This window comes from Sapajus apella, unplaced genomic scaffold, assembly GCF_009761245.1.
Source record: "Sapajus apella isolate SASKATOON/1434 unplaced genomic scaffold, GSC_monkey_1.0 scaffold7, whole genome shotgun sequence".
Lineage (NCBI taxonomy): Eukaryota > Metazoa > Chordata > Mammalia > Primates > Cebidae > Sapajus > Sapajus apella.
Genome location: NW_022436947.1, coordinates 10,468,600 through 10,490,149, shown reverse-complemented (window position 1 = coordinate 10,490,149; position 21,550 = coordinate 10,468,600). Strand labels below are relative to the sequence as shown.

General features: G+C 40.9%; 1 protein-coding gene across 4 annotated transcripts in view; it reads left to right on the top strand.

Annotated features, from left to right (window-relative positions):
* Positions 1-21,550, top strand: part of MKLN1 (muskelin 1) — a 414,229-nt gene that overhangs the window by 86,981 nt on the left and 305,698 nt on the right. The window contains exons 3-4 of one of the 4 annotated variants that reach the window (XM_032275654.1): positions 1,260-1,396; positions 7,937-8,025. The exons of 2 other annotated variants lie outside the window; for them this stretch is intronic. The gene's annotated coding sequence lies outside the window, so the exon portion shown is untranslated. The remainder of the gene's footprint in view (positions 1-1,259; positions 1,397-7,936; positions 8,026-21,550) is intronic. One more of the 4 variants, XM_032275655.1, reaches the window with a different exon arrangement.

Genomic DNA, 21,550 nt, shown 5'->3' with positions numbered 1-21,550 from the left:
GAAACAGGGTCTCCTTCTGTTGCCCAGGCTGGTCTTGAACTCCTGGGCTTAAGCAATCCTCCTCCCCCGGCACCACCTCGACCGCGGCCTCTCAAAGTGCTGGGATTATAGGCATGAGCCACTGTGCCCAGATAATTACCTACTTTTTTTTTTTTTTTTTTTTTTGTAGACGGAGTCTTGTTCTGTTGCCCAGGCTGGAGTGCACTGGTGCAATCTCAGCTCACTTCAAACTCCGCCTCCCAGGTTCAAGTGATTCTCTCCTGCTTCAGCCTCCGAAGTAGCTGGGATTACAGGTGCATGCCACCATGCCCAGCTAATTTCTTGTAGTTTTAGTAGAGATGGGATGTTAGCCAGGATGGTCTCGATCTCCTGACCTTGTGATCCACCTGCCTTGGCCTCCCAAAGTGCTGGGATTACAGGCGTGAGCCACCAAACCCGGCCAACAATTACCTATTTTAAAGTGAACAATTCAGAGGCATATAGCATATTCATAACATTGTGCAATCACCATTTGTATCTAGTTCCAAAACACTTTAATCATACCCAAAGGAAACCCCATCTCCATTAAATGGTTGCTTCCAATTCCCCCCTGCAGCACCTGGCAACCACCAATCTACGCTCTGACTCCGTAGATTTGCCTATTCTGGATATTTCATATAAATAGACTTATAGTATATGTATATGTAAAGTCCCATCTTCTTAATAAGCATCGTAATTATAAAAGCTAATGTTAATGAGTACATATAACAGATGAGATATTCAATCCTTACAAGCTTATAAGTGGGTACCATTATTAGATAGACAAGAAACCTAGAATTTAGTTTCAATCAATACATTAAAACCATATGCTTGAGATCCATACACATGGCCAATCAGAGAATAACCTTCTTGGGCCAGACCCAGTTACTCTAGTGCTTTTTCCAAATGCCACAGGCACGTCTCAATTTTCATTTCCCTGATCACAAACAGATGGATAGATACTCCTTCTCAAGTTTAACAGCTTCACAGAGCTTGATTCAAATACTGAATGTGTTGTTAGTTGCTTACAGCTGCTATTTCTCTAGCAATGCAGTAAGTCCAGGCAAACTCTTTTGAAGAGCTCATTAAAACTGCTAAAATAAAGTCTCAGAAGCAGGTGCATTCATTAGCTGAAATGCAGACGATTATGTTAATATCGCATTCAGGTGACAAATTTAAAGGCATCAAATCATGAAGGATAAAAGGATTTTCAAAGCTAAAGTTAACTTCTCCCTTTGTAGGGCTTTGTTCTGGTAAGCATGTGACTGACTACAGCTGTCAACATGGGCACCTCCAAAGTTACCTCGCAAAAACAAAGGTGTTTTGCAGTATCATGCTTCTTTTACCATTTCCTGGGTCTCTATTGAAGAAAAGAAAGGTAAGGAATTACCTAAAAACCTGGTGCTATTTTTCAAATAGATCTGGCACCCCATTTACGATTTATTGTGAGATAGGTCCCAGGGAAAGAGGAGACATGTTAAAGAAGGCAATTAACATATGTGGACAGTGGGCCAGGCGCAGTGGCCCACGCCTGTAATCCCAGTATGTTGAGAAGCCGAGGTGGGTGGATCACTTGAGGTCAGGATTTTGAGACCACCCTGGCCAATATGGTGAAACCCCATCTTTACTAAAAATACGAAAAATAGCTAGGCATGGTGGTGTGTGCCTGTAATCCCAGCTACTCAGGAGGCTGAGGCAGGAGTATCGCTTGAATCCAGGAGGTGGAGGTTGCAGGAAGCCGAGATTGCACCACTGTACTCTACTGTGGGTGACAGAGCGAGACTCTGTCTAAAAAAACAAAAAAAGAATATGGACAATGATTCCCAATTTGGAAAGATGGGCCAACAACTCTTTTACTTTGCCTTTTTCCCCCTCAATACCTTGAGCATGAAATATATATGTAACCATGCACATATTTCATATGTGTTTGGGAGACTATGTTACCAGTAGTTTCACCAGGATAATTTTAATTTTCTTTTTCGTGTGTATTTTTGTATTTCTCACATTTTCTACAATGAATGTGTAAATTTTTTAGAAATTTTAAATGTCCATTTTTAATTAAAATTTTTTATTTTTAAATTAGTAATTTTTCAAGTTATTAAAAATTATGACACACTTAGCGTCTCCACCTTCACCTGTTTCACCTGCAAAGTTGGCTTACTACTGAACTGCATAACACATGGAAGCTGGGCGCAGTGTTCCCCATATTCCATTCCTGCCTTCAAATCTAGGATGCCTGTGGAAATGTGGTTCCTCTTCATAAGGCAATATAAGAAAACACAGCTAAGTATCCAACCATTTATAAGAGTATGTAAACAAGCTTAAGGAGTTTTACATCTTTCTTCACAACATCAATCAAGTGTGCATTCGTCAAAGTGAATGTGTCTGTCACTTGCAAAGGATAAAAGGCTGAACAACTTTTTTGAGGCCAAATCTTTATTATTTATTTTTATTTTTGTATACAAAAAAAAAGCCGTGAAGACTTTGTAAGCTAATATTTGACACATTTTTTTTTTCCAAAATAGAGTACTAAAATGACTGCTGACTGCAAAATGTAAATAATGAAGCTGGCATAGACGGGCACCTACTTGTAGGGTATGTTTACATAGAATGTGCGTGTTTACTAAATAGCTTGAATTTAACAAACTGAAAGACTGCCTGTACGGTGGAGGAGTCCTATTTTTGCCTTCCATCCTCTTCAGTTCTTCTCCTTCTAGCTCCCTCTGTACATTATTACTTTCTCTCTTTTTTTTTTCTATACAATTTAGAAGTTCATTGGCCCCGTTTAAAAAGAAAAGCAACATGTAAAGCAGCAAATAAGAAATCCCACTGGGAATGGGCTGGGTAAGCGAAGACTTCTATATAGATGTATACATATACGTCCCTCTCCCTGGTCAAGAATGGCCTCTCTGAATTCCTGATCCAAATGCTATGACAAGTCTCATTGGCTGGAGCTCATTGTGCGCAGCTCCTTTGACTGCTGGACAGCTCCGAGTCTCCTAGGAATACTTTTCCACATGCCCCATCCTCTTCTGTTTAATTCTCAGAGCTGGCACACACACAAAGGCTTCAGAATCAAGACAAAATGAAGAACATGGCCAGAAGAGACTCCTGTTCTTCCAAAATAGTGTATTACCACCGTAAGATAAGTGGATAAACTTCAGAGCATGGGCTTGATTGATTAAATTTTTTGAGACAGGGTCTCACTCTGTTGCCCAGGCTGAAGTGCAGTGGCACAATCATGGTTAACTGCAGCCTTGACCTCTTGGGCTCAAGCGATCCTCCCACCTCAGCCCCCTGAACAGCTGGCACTACAAATGTGTGCCACCATGCCCAGCTAATTAAAAAAAAACCTTTTTGTAAAGATATTAAAAACCTTTTTGTAAAGACAGAGTCTCTTTATGTTGCCCAGGCTGGTCTCCAACTCCTGGGCTCAAGCAAACCTCCCACCTCAGCCTCCCAAAGTGCTGGGATTACAGGCATGAGCCATTGCACCTGGCCAAGAGCACAGGATTGAAAGATGAACTTGAGAGGCCTCCCTAGTCAAGTTTCCTTTAAATGGATGCGCCATTCTAGAGTATGCTTGATAGTCATCCAGCCTGAACTTGAAATTTTCCAATGACACAACTCTTTTTCATTTTCCCACTTTTATATAGAGTACAAATGGCATTATAACCACAATGCCAAAAAAGAGAAAAAAAGTATGAATGATTTCTAATGTAATATTGCCAGCATTTTAAAAATCAGCTTTTTTTTTTTTTTTTTTTTAATACAATGTCTGGCTCTGTTGCCCAGGCTGGAGTGCAGTGACGCTATCTCAGCTCTGCAACCTCTGCCTCCCGGGCACAAGCCATCCTCTCACCTCAGCCTCCCGAGTAGCTGGGACTACAGGCACACACCACCACGCCAGACTCATTTTAAAAACCAGCTATTTTGAAATTTCTGTAATTGAGCCAGAATCCAGGATGCAGCGAGACTGAATCATTGACTGAAAGACACTTACAAGATTTATTGGTCTGTGGTGTTCATCACACCATGAGGGCCAGACCCTGAAAAGGAGAACTGTGTAAAGAATGCAAAAGCCTCAACACCACAGTGTTGTCCAAATCTTTTCCTAATTTGTCCTGCTTTGCCACTCTGACACCTGTATCACAAAAGACAATTTCTGAGATAATCTGACGTAGGAACCTTGTCTTAAACTATATTCCAACATGTACAAATACTAAGTAGAGCAAAGTAGGGCACATGCCATCAGGGCATCCTGAGGCTGTGTCATGGAAAAAATATTTTTTTTACGGAAGAATAAAGTTGAACAAAGCGTTCCCAAGTTACCTAAATTTTGCATAGTATGGTATTCCTTCTGAATACTTTGGGAAGTTCAGCAGGATTCTGAAACAAGTAAATATGACAACACAAAGAGCAAAAATAGACAAAGGAAAAAATTTCAAAGATAGTGAGTGCTGTAAAAAGAGTCAGATATGCTTTCTTTCCTCTCTGGCTATATGGGAGATTCTTTCAAAATGAGTTGTAATGATGAAAGTGGGGTTGAATTTTTTAAAAGCAAATTTTGGAAATCAGTTGGCTAGTAGAGAAGGTAGAAGACTATGAACTATATATTTTACTAGTAAATTGAATGGAGAGGTTTTTAAAAATGACTATTACTTTCATGAATTGTAAAAAAAAAAAAATTCAAACAACGCAAAATATTATAAAGAAGAAGAGACAACCCTATGTCCCATCACCTAAAAATAACCATCATAAATGTTAGGGAATATCATTCCAGATGTGGAAATGAGAGATAACTTAGAATTTTGAGAAGCAACCTAGGCAACTAGCTTCATTTTATTGTTGATGGTCTAATTGTGAAAGTCTCCAAAACTGACTTTTTTATATGTCTGTTTTATTTGAAAAGTTATGAGAGAAAGGGAATTAATTAGAATTCTCAGTCCATAACCAATGATAAGAATGTGAGTCCAGGCTGGTGAGGGTGGCTCGTGCCTGTAATCCCAGCACTTTGAGAGGCTGAGGCAGGAGGATCCCTTGAGTCCAGGATTTACCCAAGGAAACATATCTATGTTTTAGATATAGTGGAATGGAAGGTTAGATCATGGACATATAAAAGAAAATAAAGATATTTGCTAATTTCTATTGAACTCACATTTAAGAGAGAGAGAGAGTGTGTGTGTCTCAATATGTTGCCCTGACTGGAGCACAGCAGCACAATCATTAGCTCATTGTAACCTTGAACTCCTGGGCTCAAGCAATCCTGCCTCCTAAGTAGCTGGGACTACTGGTGCATGCTAATCCAGATGATTTTAAAATATTTTAAATAGTTTGTAGAGATGGGTTCTCATTATATTGCCTGGGCTGGTCTCGAACTCTTGGCCTCTTCAACCCAAACTCTTCATTTCACTGTTCACTGTAGAATATTATTCTTGTTTAGCCATAGCCACTTCCCTTGGAGAAGAAAGGGCATATGTTTTCATTGTCAGTGAAGGTGGATGCTACTGAGAAGGCCTTTACATATTACATCAAGGACCATTTTTACTAGTTATACCTCTTTTTCTGAGCACATGAAATATTTTCCTCAGTCAACTTTTATTCTTTTAATTTTTTTTTTAATTGAGACAGAGTCTCACTCTATCTCCCAGGAGAGTACAGTGGTGCGATCTGGGCTCACTGCAACCTCTGCCGCCAGGGTTCAGATGATTCTCGTGCCTCAGCTTCCCAAGTAGCTGGGACTACAGGTGTGCCCCACCACACCCAGCCAATTTTGTGTGTGTGTGTGTGTGTATGTATTTTTAGAAGAAATGGGGCTTTGCCATGTTGGCCAGGCTGGTCTCGAATTCCTGACCTCAAGTGATCAACCTACCTCAGCCTCCCAAAGTGCTGGGATTACAGGCCCAACATTGCACCTGGCCTTTTAATTGTTTTAATGTGTTGCTTTTTTTTTTTTTTTGAGATAGGTTCTTTTTTTTTTTTCCAAAGATGGGGTTTCACCATGATGGCCAGGCTGGTCTTGAAATCCTGACCTCAGGTGATCCACCCACCTCAGCCTCCCAAAGTGCTAGGATTACAGGTGTGAGCCACCGCGCCCGGTTGAGATAGGTTCTTGCTCTGCTGCCCAGGCTGGAGTGCAGTGGTGCCATCTCGGCTCTGCAACCTCTGCCTCCTGGGCTCAAGCCATCCTCCTGCCTCAGCCTTCTGAGTAGCTGGGACTACTGGCATGTGCCACCACACCTGGCCTAATGTATTATATTTAACCCTAGTTATTTATTAAGAAGCTCTTACCCTGAGATTCCTTCTCTTACTGGGGTGAAGTCATTTTTATTTATTTAATTATTTCTTTTTTTTTTTTTTTTTTGAGATAGTGTCTTGCTCTGTCACCCAGGCTGGAGTGCAATCTTGGCTCACTGCAGTCTCTGCCCCCGCCACCCAGGTTCCAGCAATCCCCCCCTCACACCCTGGGATTACAGGCGCATGCCATCACGCCCAACTAGTTTTTGCATTTTTAGTAGAGATGGGGTTTCACCACGTTGGCCAGGCTGGTCTCAAACTCCTGACCTCAGATGATCTGCCTGCCCCAGCCTCCCAAAGTGCTGGGATTACAGGTGTCAGCCACTGCACCAGGCCTATCCTATTATATTTGGATGAATTATTTGCCCATCAGTTGGCCCAACTAGATTTTAATTATTTCTTTATGAAAAGGAAAGAGTAAAACTCCCCCTCCTTCACTCCTAAACAAACTTCATTAAACTCATATTTGAGCAAAATGTTTAAGTAGAAATTTTCAAACTCAAAGAAAACTTTGCTCCTTTATGTTGCAAAAATCGAGAACATTATCTTTGTTAAATTCAACAGACATTGATACTGATTATCCAAATGGCAGATTATTCGTTATTTCTTTTTTAAAATATGTCTGGTAGTTCCCCCTCCTACTTGCATTTGACTAATGCTAATACAAAATTAGATGCCATTTCCTGAATTAGTCACCAACTTACGCTGAGAAAATGCAGGTCAAATAGGTGGAAGAAGAAAGCCAATATTTCCTTGGTAACCATTATATCAAAATTGAAGATAATTACTTAATCAAAAGTACAGATTTTCCATGCAATAGCTCTGTTTATCTCAAAGTATTAGCACATTGGACTACCTGACCATTTTTCCTGAAAAACGACAGTGTAAATAATTTTAGTAAATTAAGTCCTGTTTTTCCACTGACGTGTTCTAATTTAAAGATAGAATTTTACTTTTAATTGATCCTTAACTGAGAGTGGCACTTAACCATTCTCTCACTATTAATGCTTATGCATATTAAGCAATAGATTAAAGCCAGTACTGCTGCTACTTTGTTTTACTGTTATTGTATTTAAAGAGAAGCCATGTTGTATGTAAAGGAGCTAAGGCCCTACTTCCAAAACGCTACTTCCCCCTTCTCTAAATTCATGAGGTGGCCACCTCAGGTTTTGTTTTGTTTTTGAGACAGAGTCTTGCTCTGTTACCCAGGCTGAAGTGTAGTGGTGCCACCTTGGCTCACTGCAGCCTCCGCCTCCTGGGTTCAAGCTATTCTCATGCCTCAACCTCCAGAGCAGCTGGGATCACAGGCATGCTGGGACTACAGGCATGTGCCACCACACCCAGCTAATTTTTGTATTTTTAGTAGAAGCAGGGTTTCACTATGTTGGCCAGGCTGGTCTCGAATTCTTGACCTCAGGTGATCCAACTACCTCAGCCTCCCAAAGTGCTGGGATTATAGGTGTGAGCCACCTTGCCCGGCTCTACCTCAGTTTTTTAATGTTTAAAATTTCATACTTCATTAGCATTCACTAAGGCATATTGAGGAAGCTCCAGCTTGAATTAGTGAAAATTTTGAATGCTATAATATAAAACTACATGATTGTATCTCTTCGTGTTACAGTATGCAATTCTTAGCAGTCTGTAGTGAAGAAGTCCCAAGAAGAAGGCTGCTACTTCTAGACACCTTGGCAAACTCAGAAGGTGAATAAGGTAACTGGGTAATTCACCTAACTCATTCTTACAACTAGAATAATCGTCTGTATTATATACTGTACACTTTGGTGCCAAATGCCTGCATTTGTATAGCGCTTTACTATGTATGAAGCACATTTCACATAATGCTATTTGATTCAGATACAACACTAATCGTTTTGGCTACCACTGTTTGTACTGCAAGTAGAACTACGTTAATGGTATGACTCTTCTTTTAGCTTCTGGCAAATGAATGTTGCTAAGTTATCTGAATATTCTCAGTTCATATTCACTGACCAGTTACTATATGCTTGACATCAAGCTAGAAATTTTTTTTCCTCTTGGGTTAACAATTCACTCTAAATTGTCGTTCATTCTGCCTGGTGACACTTTATCTTACGCTTCATTCAGCACCTGTCTAAATGTACTCATGTCTTCAAAAGATACTTAACACTTATAATAGGTACAAACTCAGAATGACTAGGCTCTTCGGGTGAAAGTCATTTGCCATGTGGACCAACAGCAATCAGTTAGTTAACCAATCAATCAATAAGTATTTCGCTTTAGCTAATACAGCTCGTTCAGGGTTTCTCCACCTTGGCACTGTTGACATTTTAGACAAAATCATCCTTTGTTCTGGGCATTATAGGATGTTCAACAGCAGCACCTGTCTCTTTCCATAAGATGCCAGTAGTACCTCCACTTCCAGTTTTGATCATTAAAAGTGTCTCCAGACATTGTCAAATGTCCCCGTGGTGGAGGGGAGGGGAGAGATTGTCCCTGAGTGAGAATCCCTGGGCTAGTGTGTAGATCATACTTTCTTTACTAGATTTTAAAGACCTCGAGGGCAGAGACTCAGTCTGATTCATCACTCTACCACCACTTCCCCACCAACTAAATTTAGTTTCTGGCACAGAAGTGCTTCTTGATGAACATTCGGAAAAGGATAAAATAGCTCCTGGAGTACCTCCACTGTCATCAGCCCTGTGCAAGGTACCTTGGTAAACCCACAAGATGAACAAGGTAACCGGAGTAATTCATCTAACACATTTGAATACAAACTTAAAATTTGAATAATCATCTGTGTTGTACACTGTCCCCATGTTGGTGCCAAATGCCTACATTTGTAGAGGGCTTTACCACGTATGAAGCACATTTCATATAATGTTAATTTAGTCAGATATAACAGTGGCTACCACTGTTTGTCATTTAAACTCCCAAGTCTGAGAGCCGTATTTTTAGGCAGGAGTGGGAGATGTTTTGATTTCAGTGGCATTGCCTTCATTTATTAAAAGGAACTCTTGGGATTGGTTTAATAATAATTGAATGTAAATTTCAGATTCTTTTTTGTCGTGTTAGAAGTAGAACATCTAAAAGGGCCTTCGTGATCTAAGTAGTTCTGATTTAGATTCCTGGAAATTGCCAGAGGGTTTTAAAGGAGGAGGGAAAAAAAAGGGGGAGGAAATTTTCCCTGTGGGCAATTGGGGAAAACAAAAATATTTTTGTGCTGCGGTGACTTCTCAGGAAAGGAGGGTTGGCCAGCAGTGGCTGCATCTGCGCAAGGGGAATTTCCACATTTGGGAAAACATGGTCATAATTAATGACTTAGGAAAGCCAAGAAAATGGACCATGTTGGAAAAATATGATCTTCAGTGGCCAAGTCATTGTCAACTGATTGGGCCAGAAAATTGGATTCTTTTAGAAAGAGATTTTTATTTGTGAATATTTGTCTGTAGGTCCTTCCTTCTGTGAATCTAGTCAGCGCCCCACTCCTGCCTGGAGAGTCAGCTTCTCATAGCCCTTCCCACTCTGTCTCTCCCTGTCCTAAGGGAGGGCTTGCTTGATACTTCTAGCCTGAACACTGTCCTCTGTGGTCTTTTGCTTTGAACATGATGCTTGGGTCTAGCCAGCAGGGCTATTAGCATCCATTAAAATAAGGATTATCTGGGACTCCAGATCGAGAGCCAAAGGATAAGATCACTGGATCCTAACGCAGCTCACATTTATCGAAGGCTCCATGTCCTGGGCCCTGAGCAAAGAACACTGAAAAACTATCCTGATTTAGACTTGGAAAACTGAGGCTCAGGGAATTTTACGTCACTTACCTAGGACCAATACAGCCTTAACTACCAAGCTATGCTTCTTCCATCTCCTCATCCTGTATATAAAGTCTACTTCCTAAATTGGAATGTTCTCACTCTGTATACAATCTCTTGCTTACTTAACTGCTACCTTCCTCTCCTTCTCCTTAGACCACTTTGTTTAAACTAGATCTGGCCTGGGCTGATGTTCATTGGAGCATTTCCTGGTTACCTATTCTCAAGAGGATAAGTCTGGGTTAGCAGGCTCAGCACTGTCAAATCTCAATCTACTTGGGGAATGATTATGTGGTCAGCATGTTCTTGCCCGGTTTTGGGGTTTTCTTTTATTTCGGTGATCAAGTTTATTAAAACAAGTATGATCATCTTTTGCTTCTTCTCTTCTTAATTTTCTCAAGATCAGGAATAGCTTGCCAAATTTCAACAGATTTTCCAAGTTGAAGGTCAAGTTTTTTTAGAATGGGAAATACCACTAAGAAAAAAAATCCCTATATTTGACAGGTACACGTAGTATCCAACAGAACATCAACAAAATGTACTAGATTGTTTTGTGAATTGAGTTTTTTTTTTTTTTCTTTCCCCAAAAAAGCTTCAAATTAGGCCAGACACGGTGGCTCACAACTGTAATCCCAGCACTGTGGGGAAGGCTATGTGGGCAGCTCATGAGGTCAGAAGTTTGAGACCAGCCTGACCAATGTGGTGAAACCCCGTCTCTACTAAAAATGCAAAAATTAGCTGGGTGTGGTGGCATATGCCTGTAATCCTAGCTCCTCAGGAGGCTGAGGCAGGAGAATTGCTTGAACCTGGGAGGCGGAGCTTGCAGTGAGCCAAGATCATGCCACTGCATCCCAGCTTGGGTGACAGAGCAAGACTTCATCTCAAAAAGAAAGAAAAGAAAAAGCTTCAAGTTAAATCATGTCCCTCTGCAGCAAACAAGTCCATGCTCTAAACCTGTATGATGAGGCTTCTAAAGTTAGCCCTGCCCTGTAACTGCAATGAATTGGAGAAAACAAACCTAACTAGGATTTAACAGTCTAATTGCCCTGGATTGAACCTCAATGGTATTATAATTAATTTAAAAATCACAGCATTGGGAAATAATTTAATACATTTCTGTTGAGATTAAAACATATTAATTAAATCTTATTAATATTTGTTTTCCGAATGATTCTTGGGCATAGTCAGACATTATTACCTTTATTTAGTGATATGAAAACTGAAGAGATGTTATTAGTTTTCTACTGATGTGTAACAAATTATCACACACTTAGGGAGTTAGAACAACATTTCACTTATTCCATAGGTTTTGCAGTTCTATAGGTCAGAAGTCTAGGTGGACTTGACTGGCTTCTCTGCTTAGGGTCCCAGTAAAGCAGAAATCAAGGTATTCATCAGCCTAGACTCTTACCTGGGGGGTCGGAGGAGGACTCTGCTTCCAAGCCCATTCAGATCACTGGAGGAACCAAGTTCCTTGTGGCTGTAGCACTGAAGTCTTTTTTCTGTAGCCAGAAGCTGTTGGCTGCTCCTAGAGGCCTCCCACGTTCTCCTTCTCCTGCACTTTCCCCCATCTACACCTTCAAAGCCAGCAATCACTCTTGAATCTTTCTCACCCCTGGAATCTCTGTGACTTTCCTCTTCTGCTTCCAGCTGAGAAAAAGTTTTTTTTTGTTGTTTTTTGTTTTTTTCTGAGACAGAGTCTTGCTCTATGGCCCAGGCTGGAGTACAGTGAGGCGATCTCGGCTCACTGCAGCCTCCACCTACTGGGTTCAAGTGATTCTCCTGCCTCAGCCTCCCGAGTAGCTGGGACTATGGGTGCACACCACTACACCCAGCAAATTTTTGTATTTTTAGTAGAGGCAGGGGTTCACCATGTTGGCCAAGCTGGTGTCAAACTCCTGAGCTTAGGTGATCCACCCACCTCGGCCTACCTAAAATGCTGGGATTACAGGCCTGAGCCACTGCTCGAAAAACTGTTTTTTAAAGGACTCGCTGGTTTGGGCCAGGCCCTCTGGGCTAGTCCCAGTATTTTAAAGTAAACTAATTTGGAACTTAAATTACATCTGCAAAATCCTATTGCAGCTATACCTAGATTCTTGTTTCACAAAATAACCAGGGGATGCGAATCTTGGGCAGCTATCTTAAGAACTCTGCTTACCATAAGGGAATAGTTACGCAGTTAACCTAAGATACAATCTAGAAACAGACAGCAGCAGTATTAAACCAGAGAATTTCATTTTGTATGTCGTTCCCTTTTTTATATTTTTTAAACATATATGTTTATTTTATAATATACCTGTATATGTGTGTATAATTATTTTAGAGACAGGCTGTTACTCTGTTGCCCAGTCTGGAGTGCAGTGTCGAGATCATAGCTCACTGCAGCCTCAAACTCCTGGGCTCAAGCAATCTTCTTGCTTCAGCCTCCAGAGTAGTTAGGACTACAGGCGTGTGCCACCACGGCCGGCTAATTTTGTTTCTTATTTGTAGAGATGGAGTCTCGCTATGTTGCCCAGGCTGGTCTCAAACTCCTGGCCTCAAGCAATCTTCCCACCTTGGCCTCCCAAAGTGCTAGGATTACAGGCATGAGCCCCCTCACACCCAGCCTTCCTATATATATTTTGGGAGGCCCCATTTTTTTATTAATGCATGATTTTAAGTGTTGCCAAGGCACGGTTCGAGGCACGTGTTTTCAAGGGTCTGTGAATGTCTGAGTGGTACTGCCAAGGCCTGGAGCTAGGTGTGGGTATATGTGGTGGAGGAGATGGTGATGGCAGATGAGGAAGGGACAGAGGCTAAGGTTTTGGTGAATATAGAAGAGTGATTTACTTCTATTTTTAATGTAGTCACTGAAGATTATTTGAAGATGGGAATCCTTTTGTTATTTTCTATAGGCAAGTCTAGAAGTTCAAAATCCAAGGGATTCTATGTGTGTTATATTTATATATTTATTTATTTTTGAGACAGAGTCTCACTCTATCTGTCACCTGGGCTGGAGAGCAATGGCATGATCTGCAGACTCCGCCTTCCTGGTTCAAGTGATTCCTGTGCCTTGGCCTCCTGAGTAGCTGGGATTACAGGTGTGTGCCACCATGCTCTGCTAAGTTTTGTATTTTTAGTAGAGATGGAGTTTTGCCATGTTGGCCAGGCTGGTCTTGAACTCCTGGCCTCAAGTGATCCACCCACCTCCACCTCCCAAAGTGCTGAGATTACAGGCGTGAGCCACCACGCCTGGCCTATGTGTGTTATTTATGGGCCGCATTTGAGGATGTTGCTAAACGGGCATTTTGTAGCATGTGCATTAGCATCACTAGCAGGCTGTGCCCTTGCTACGGATCCAAACTTCCCAAGTTTTTGCTGCACAGTTTCAATGTTCTGCGGCCTGCAAGATATACTAAAGTCTAGAATGCAGGCTGGGTCCATGGGCCCAGCTAACCGCTGATCCAGAAGCCTGGGCCCACAGAGGGCCACCTTGAGATTGGAAAGTTCTGGAAAAGGCTGAGAGGATCATCAAAAGGAAGAAGGTCTATTAATTTCTCTGATTTTGTCATTTTACCTGGAGAACAACCTGATGAAAAATCTAAAATTCTGGTCAAGGGAGTAGAGATGGTTTAGCCTTTGGAAAGAACAAACACAGAAATGTGAAAACCTAAGAAAAAGGCAAAATGTTTTGGAGGCTAAAAATTTCTCACTTCTTCCCAAAATATTTAGATTTCTCCCTTCTTAAAATCCTGGCCAAAAATGGAGGGAGGGAGGACATTTCCCAGATGTTTCTTTTCAATTGTCCCTGACCTTCAGAAAAGCGTGAGAAAATGCTATCATATTATTGGCCAAAGAGAAATAAGTCAGTGAAGAGGGCATTTGGTAACTGCACTGAAAGAGCAATACAATTAGGGTGTAAGTGGCCTGTTTACCTTTGGAAAGGAAGGCACAGGGGGAAAGAGATAGGGTGGAAGGCGTTAGTGTTGCTTATTCATTGTGATGTCTTAAAGCACAACACACTGTATGTTCTTTAACTAGCAAACAAATTTTGCTGCATAAAGAATAACTCTGGGGCCGGCATGGTGACTCATGCCTGTAATCCCAACAGTTTGGGAGGCTGAGGCTAGCAGATTGTTCGAGCCCAGGAGTTTGAGACCAGGCTGGACAACATGGAAAAACCCTGTCTCTACAAAAAAATATAAACAATCGCTGGATTTGGTGTTGCATGGCTGTGGTCCCAGCTGCTTGGGAGGCTGAGGCAGGAGGACTGCTTGAGCCTGGGAGGTTGGTCAAGGCTGCAGTGAGCTGGAGATGGCACCATTGCACTCCAGCCTAGGCGACAGAGTGAGAGTCTATCTTGAAAAGTAATAAAATAACTCAAGGATGCTGGTAATATGTTACAGATATTATTTTTATTCTTACTACTTCTACTTAAAAATCTTTCCCTTCATTTTTTCATTCATTCAGAAATCTTTGATGAGAACCTACCATGTGCCTTCACCTGGGTGCTAGGAATACAACAGCAAACACAACAGATGAGGTCCCAGCTTTCATGGAGCTTATATTCTAGAGTAGAAGAGTTGGAAGATGAGGAAACACATTTCATTACATGATGCATAAAGACGTAAATATAATGCGCCAGACTGTGAAAGGTTAGATAGTGGTAGCAATGCAGAGAAATACAACAGAGTGAAGTGACAGATGACGAGGTGGCTATTTTAGACTAGGTGCCCAGGGAAGACCTCTCTGAAGCGGTGACATTTGAACAGTGATCTCAAAGACAGGGAGGAGCTGGTCGTGAAAAGATCAGAATGAAGAGCACTCTAGATGGAGAGAGCAGATGGTTTCGGTGTCCTCAAGATGGCAAGAAATTTGAGTTTGAGAAAGAGAGAGAGGGCTGGAACTCAGTGGCAAATGGAAAAGTGGTACAAGATGAAGTTGGACAAGTGGACAGCGCCTAGATCATTTAGGCATGGCTGGCCATGGTAAGGAATTTGGATTTTAAGTGAGATGGGAAGTTCTCGGAAGGTTTTAAGCAAGGAAGTGATTTTCTGCTTGGGCAATGAATTGTAGAGAGCAAGGGTGGAAGTCCAGAGATGTTTAGGAAGCTATTGCAGGAATTCAGGCCAACAATATGGCCTGGTCTAGGATACTAGCAGTGAAGATAAGGAGCATTGGGTGTACAGGGTGTGTGTGGAATGTAGAGTCAACGGGACTTTCTGATGGTTTTTATATAAGATGTAACAAAAAGGAACCAAAGATATGTCCTCTATTATCAGCTTGGGCACTGGGTGGATGGTGATGCCATTTGGTGAGACAGGTGGGCTGGGAACGAGAAGTGTGTAAGACTCTGATAACTCCCTCCCTAATAGCGACTCCTTTCTTCCTCCTCGCTAACACAGCCCTGACTTTGTTTAGGATGACAGTATGTCCAACTTAGAGTGATGAATTATGATTGCTGTCATAATCCCATTCCCCTTTGCTAGATACTCAATTCCTTCATCTCCTTTGCAGCGAGGGGGGACTCATTTCTGGCTAATGAGCCCTAAGTGAAAGCCTGTGGGGATAGATGTGGCTGGAACTGTGGCAGCCACCTTCCGACTCTAAGACAAAAGACATAAAGATTAAAGACCAATACATTAAGTATGATAAAGTAGAAAAAAAATTACCCAATTCCTGGGTAGTATAGTTGAACTGCTGGGCAAACACAAGAAATCATCTATTGCCAAACATCTTGTTTGTGAAAAAAGTAAAATTATTTGTTTAAATCTTGTTATTTGATACAGGAAAGTTAAGGGAAAGTATCAGGAGTGCCGTTCTAACCATGCTGAGTTTGAGATGCCTGTTAGATATTCATGTGGAAGTGTCTGCCTAATTCTTCCTTTCTCCAATGGAATAAAATAGTCTAGACCTTTTAAATCTTAGCATAGGAGTATAGTACTAGAAAATATGAAGGATTGGCTGCACATGGTGGCTCACACCTATAATCCCAGCACTTTGGGAGACTGAGGCGGGTGGATTGCCTGAGCTCAGGAGTTCGAGGCCAGCCTGGGCAACACAGTGAAACCCCGTCCCTACTGAAAATACAAAAATCAGCTGGGCATGGTGGTGTGTACCTGTAGTCCCAGCTACTCAGGAGACTGAGTCAGGAGAATGGCTTGAACCCAGGAGGCAGAAGTTGCAGTGAGCTGAGATAATGCCATTGCACTGCAGCCTGGGCAACAGAGTAAGACTCTGTCTAAAAAACTAATAATAAAATAAAAGCAAAACCCTATATCTACAGAAAACATAAAACATTAGCTGGGCATGGTGGTACACACCTGTAGTCCCAGCTACTTAGGAGGCTGAGGTGGGAGGATCACCTGATCCTGAGAGGTCGAGGCAGCTGTGAGCTGTGTTTGTACCACTGCACTCCAGCCTGGGGAATAGAGTGAGACCCTATCTCAAAAAAAGAAAGAGAGAAAGAAGAGGAGAGGGGAGGGGAGGGAAGCGGGGGACGTTAATCATAAAAGTGAATGAAGTTGCAGTGGCCATGAGGGAGATCAAATTAGAAGCTGATCGTCAACATATAAGGCTGACTTCCCTATTATGGATAGGTCAGCAGGGTTGAAGTTATTAAAACAGGAAATATAGCACACTGGGGTGGTGGGGAAGGCTAAGTCTGAGGAACAGGCAGGCTCCCACGTTACTGAGTACCTTCCATCACTGTGGTGGAGAAACACTGTCCTAGACTAGTGTACACATTTCCATTAAGATACCTTCTTGTCCATTTGACACAGCGTTCATGTACTGTTGTATTTTCCCTTCTGATTATAACAAATAATCTAGCGAAAATTCCTCACTAACTTACCCAGGGAACTGTAAGTAGGCCAAATGGAGCTTTTAGCACACTTTCTGGTTGCTGATAAAGATCAGCATCTATAAACCCAATTGCACCTATTTCCATTAGAGCTGCTTTCCAGAACTAGGTCTCCAGTTTTGTACATTAAAAGTTTGCCAACCCACTTATTTTCTTCCTAAATACTTTATTGTATGCAGGATAGCTTGGGCTTCATCTACAGAAAACAACAAATACATGTATATTTGCCAGTGGGCCCTCAGAAACATCTATTGATTATCTATGTGTACAAGTAACTGAGTCTGCAAAATTGCCTTCATAGGCTAAGTCTCTTGTTTCCTGCCCTTACTGCGAGTCTGTGCTTTTCTGCGGTTAATTGGCTCATCATATTCTGCTTTTGTGCTCCCTAGTTTACCATGATGCTTGGGGTTTTTGCCCCAACACTTTTCACTCTGTTTTCCTGTAATTTATTATAACCAACGTGTGTGTGTGTGTGTGTGTGTGTGTGTGTGTGTGTGTGTGTTTGACAGTTTCGGATCTGCATTAATTTTTAAGTCCCCAGAGGAACACTATGTTCCCAAACATTATGTTCTGCACTCTCATGCTCATATCACTTTGTGCAGTGCCAGATACCTCCTGGGATCTCAAGAAATGTTGTTTCTTTTTAAAAGATGGGCGATTACTCTAGGAGGCTCATAAAGATCTTTCTCAGTTGAGTTACTTTCGCTGTTTATGTGTCCTCAGTGGCTTAGGTCAAAATATTGGTTAATAGGAAGACTCTAAGTCTTTGGACAGGCATCGCTAGTGTCTCCTTATCTCTGTAACAGCAAAGATGATTATTGACTGGTCCTACAGGAGCGTTGGAGAGAAATGATGAAAAGCATTAGGAATGAGGAAGCCTTTGTTGAAAATATGAAATGCCAGAGAGAAGTCAGTGTCGTTATTCCCAAGCAGGCGTCAGTGCAAGCGGAGGTCTCTCCACCAATTGAAGCTGTTCATCACTGCGAAGGATCCCACAGGATCCTTTCTGCTGCTGGCTTCTACTGCAGAGAATAGAAACTTCTTTCCAAATACTGTATCCAAAATGTTTCATCTTCTGTCAACTTCTCAGCTCTATCCAGGACATTTCAGTACTTTCCTCCAAGGCAAACTTAAACCTTCCCCTAAATTCCTTCCTTGAAGGCTGTTTTGAGGCAGAGGGATAGGACCATGGACAGAGGCTTAGCCTACCAGTGACTCGCACAGCAGGAAAGCCAGTTCTCTTCCTACCAGGAATCCCTGGGAGAGGGTGTTCACATGAATAGACTCTTCTTTACCTACGGGTCACTTTTCCCTTCTCTAACTTCCTTTGGAGTGGCACTGTTTCTTCTAGAAACGCTAGCTCCTTCCACCAACTCCCTGCTCCTTAGACACATAAGAAATATTCATTCTTGCAAATGCAACTTTCAAAATATTTCAAAACATCTTTATTATAAAATATTTCGGGTAAACAGAAAACTATGAAAATAGTTTAACAAACATGTATGTATAAAACGCCTACCTTAACAGATCTTAATTTTGACTTATTTTCTTTAGGGTTTGTTTGTAAAATGTCTTATAATACATTTGAGGCCCCCTACCTACAGCTGATTGCATTCATTTCTCTATTTTTCTCCTTCCCTCTTTTCACAAAAGTGACCATTATCTGGAAGTTGCTATAAGTCATTTCCATGCATGTTTTTATACTTTTGTATTATACATATTTATTTATTTATTTATAAACAATACAGAGTATTGTTTTGTATTTGTAAAGTGTAAAGGAAAACTATATTATGCTGTATATAACATTCTGCCATGTTTTTTATTCATCGTTATTTTTTAGATTTATTTATATTGCAACCCAAAGAACTAAGTCACTACTTGTAATTGTTGTACATGATTCCCTTGCTTGAATATACAAAGGTAATTTATCCTTCCTCTTGCCTTAAGGATGTGAAGGTTTTTAGTTTGTTGTCGTGGTGTTTACTATAACAAGCAATGCTGCAATTAACATTTAAATACCAGTCTTCTGGGGCACACCATATGAGTTTTTCTAGGCCAGAGTCTGTCAACCTTGTATCATTGACATTTTGGACTAGATAATTCTCTGTGGTAGGAAGGATGGTGAGCAGCATTCCTCACCTCGAATAGCCAAAAATATCTTCAAATATTACTAAATATTCTCTGGGGGGCAAAATGACCCTTGGTGGAAAACCATGAATCTAGACAATTTACCTAAGAGAGGAACTACAGGTCTTAGGATTCATGTTAATATGTAGTGCCATTTTGCTTTCTAAAAGTTCTGTTTCTCTACATTTTGCTAATGTTTGGCATTTTCAGAATTTAAAAATTTTGCCAATTTATGGGTATGAAATGGTAATTTGTTATGGTTTTATTTCATTTTGTTTCATTTCTAGAGATATTGAGCATCTTTGTTGTATGTCAATTGGCCATTAGGGTTTCTCTTCTGTGAATTGCCTGTTCATATTCTTTGCCAACTTTTCTTTTTAGTTGTTTATTTTTTATATTGCTTCATATACGTTGTTTATAATTTTTGAATACTAATACTTTGATGGTTTTATGCCTAGCAAAATATCTTCTCTCAATCTGAATTTTCTTTTTGTTGATGATCTCTTTTTTGTTGATTATCTCATATTTTTTAATTTAATGTGGTAAAATGTATCCATGTTTTCCTTTATGTTTTATACTTTTATGCTTTATTTAATAAGTTCTTCCCTACCCCAAGGGTGTAAAAATAATCTCATATTTTTTTCTAGAAGTATAAAGTTTTACTGTTAAAGTAGGTCTTTAAGCCAACTTAAACTTATTGCAGTGTAAAATAGAAAATATGTATATAATTATTCCAACATATATTTATCAAACAGTTCATCTTTTCATACCTGGCTTGCTATGCCACTTCTGGTTTTAAATTTTGATATTTAGTAGGGCAAACTCGTTGACTTGTTATTCATTTTCAAAACTGCCTTGGCTATTGTGGTTGGTTATCTAACCAACAAATATTATCTCTTTCTCCTTTCTTTCTTTGTTTTTTCTTTTTGAGACCAAGTTTCACTCTTGTTGCCCAGGCTGGGGTGCAATGGTGAGATATTGGCTGACTGCAGCCTCCGCCTCCTGGGTTCAAGCAATTCTCCTGCCTCAGCCTCTGGAGTAGCTGGGATTACAGATGCCCATTACCACATCCAGCTAATTTTTATATTTTTAGTAGAGATAGGGTTTCACCATGTTGGTCAGGCTGGTCTCGAACTCCTGACTGTGGGTGATTCACCCATCTCAGCCTCCCAAAGTGCCAGGATTATAGGTGTGAGCCACCGTACCCAGCCCTCTTTCTCCTTTCTAACCTCAATTATTTTCAAGTATTCCTGGACCCTTTCCCAACGTGCATAGTCTAAACCCATCATAGTAATCCCATTCCATTGGGATTGATTTGGGCATGGGCTTGTGTTGCCATGAGACCTAAGTAGAACTCTGCTAGAGTGGGGTTGGGATGGGATGGGTAAGTTTTCGTCACACTTTAAAAAGTACATGAGAAAAAAACTTGCCCTTCCTATGTTTGTAAAAAGTTGGAGAAAAATATGATGGCTGATGCTATGGCAGCCATCTTGTCACTCTGAGGGGACAAGCTGGAAACCAGCACACAGAGATTGGTGAAACGGAAAGATGAAAAGGTCCCAGGTCCCTGTGATGCTGCTGTGCTGTTGAAGTAACCGATGCTGGAGCCACTTGTCACTACACGGCCTGTGATCTGAAATAACAAGCCTCTTATTGCCTAAGCCACTTTAGGTTGTATTTTGTTACTTTCCACCAAAGGCATGTAATTTTTGACCCTTTAGTTTTCTCCGTGGACTTTGTAATCATTGTTCTATGTTCCACAATCAGGTTGTGATTTTTTTAAATTGGATTTCCATTGAAATTAAATATTAACTTTGGGAGAACTGACATCTTTATGATAATGAATATTCTAATTCATGAACATGGTATATGTTTCCATTTATTTAACTCTTCTTTAATGTTTTCCATAAGAATATTTTATATACCAAAATACATGTTATATTTATTCCTAGACACTATATTCTTTATTGCTATTAAGTATGGTATCTTGTTTGCTAGTAAATGTCCTATGTGATAAGTACTGAGGTATAGGGTTACAGTGGAATTTTGTATGTTGATCTTATACCAATCAACATACAAGATGAAGTTTCACTCTATTGCCCTGGCTGGAGTGCAGTGGTGCGATCTCAGCTCACTGCAACTTCTGCCTCCCCGGTTCAAGTGATTCTCCTGCCTCAGTCTCCTGAGTAGCTGGGATTACAGGAGTGAACCACCATACCTAGCTAATTTTTGTACTTTTAGTAGAGACGGGGTTTCACCATGTTGGCCAGGCTGGTCTTGAGCTCCTGATTGTAAGTGATCAGCCCACTTCAGCCTCCCAAAGTGCTGGGATTATAGGCATGAGCCATCCCGCCTGGACAACTGTTGTTTTTTTAGAGACAGGGTCTCAGCCTATTTCCCAGGCTGGAATGCAATGGCACTATAATAACTCACTGCAACCTCAAATTTCTGGCTCAAGGTATCCTCCTGTCTCAACCTC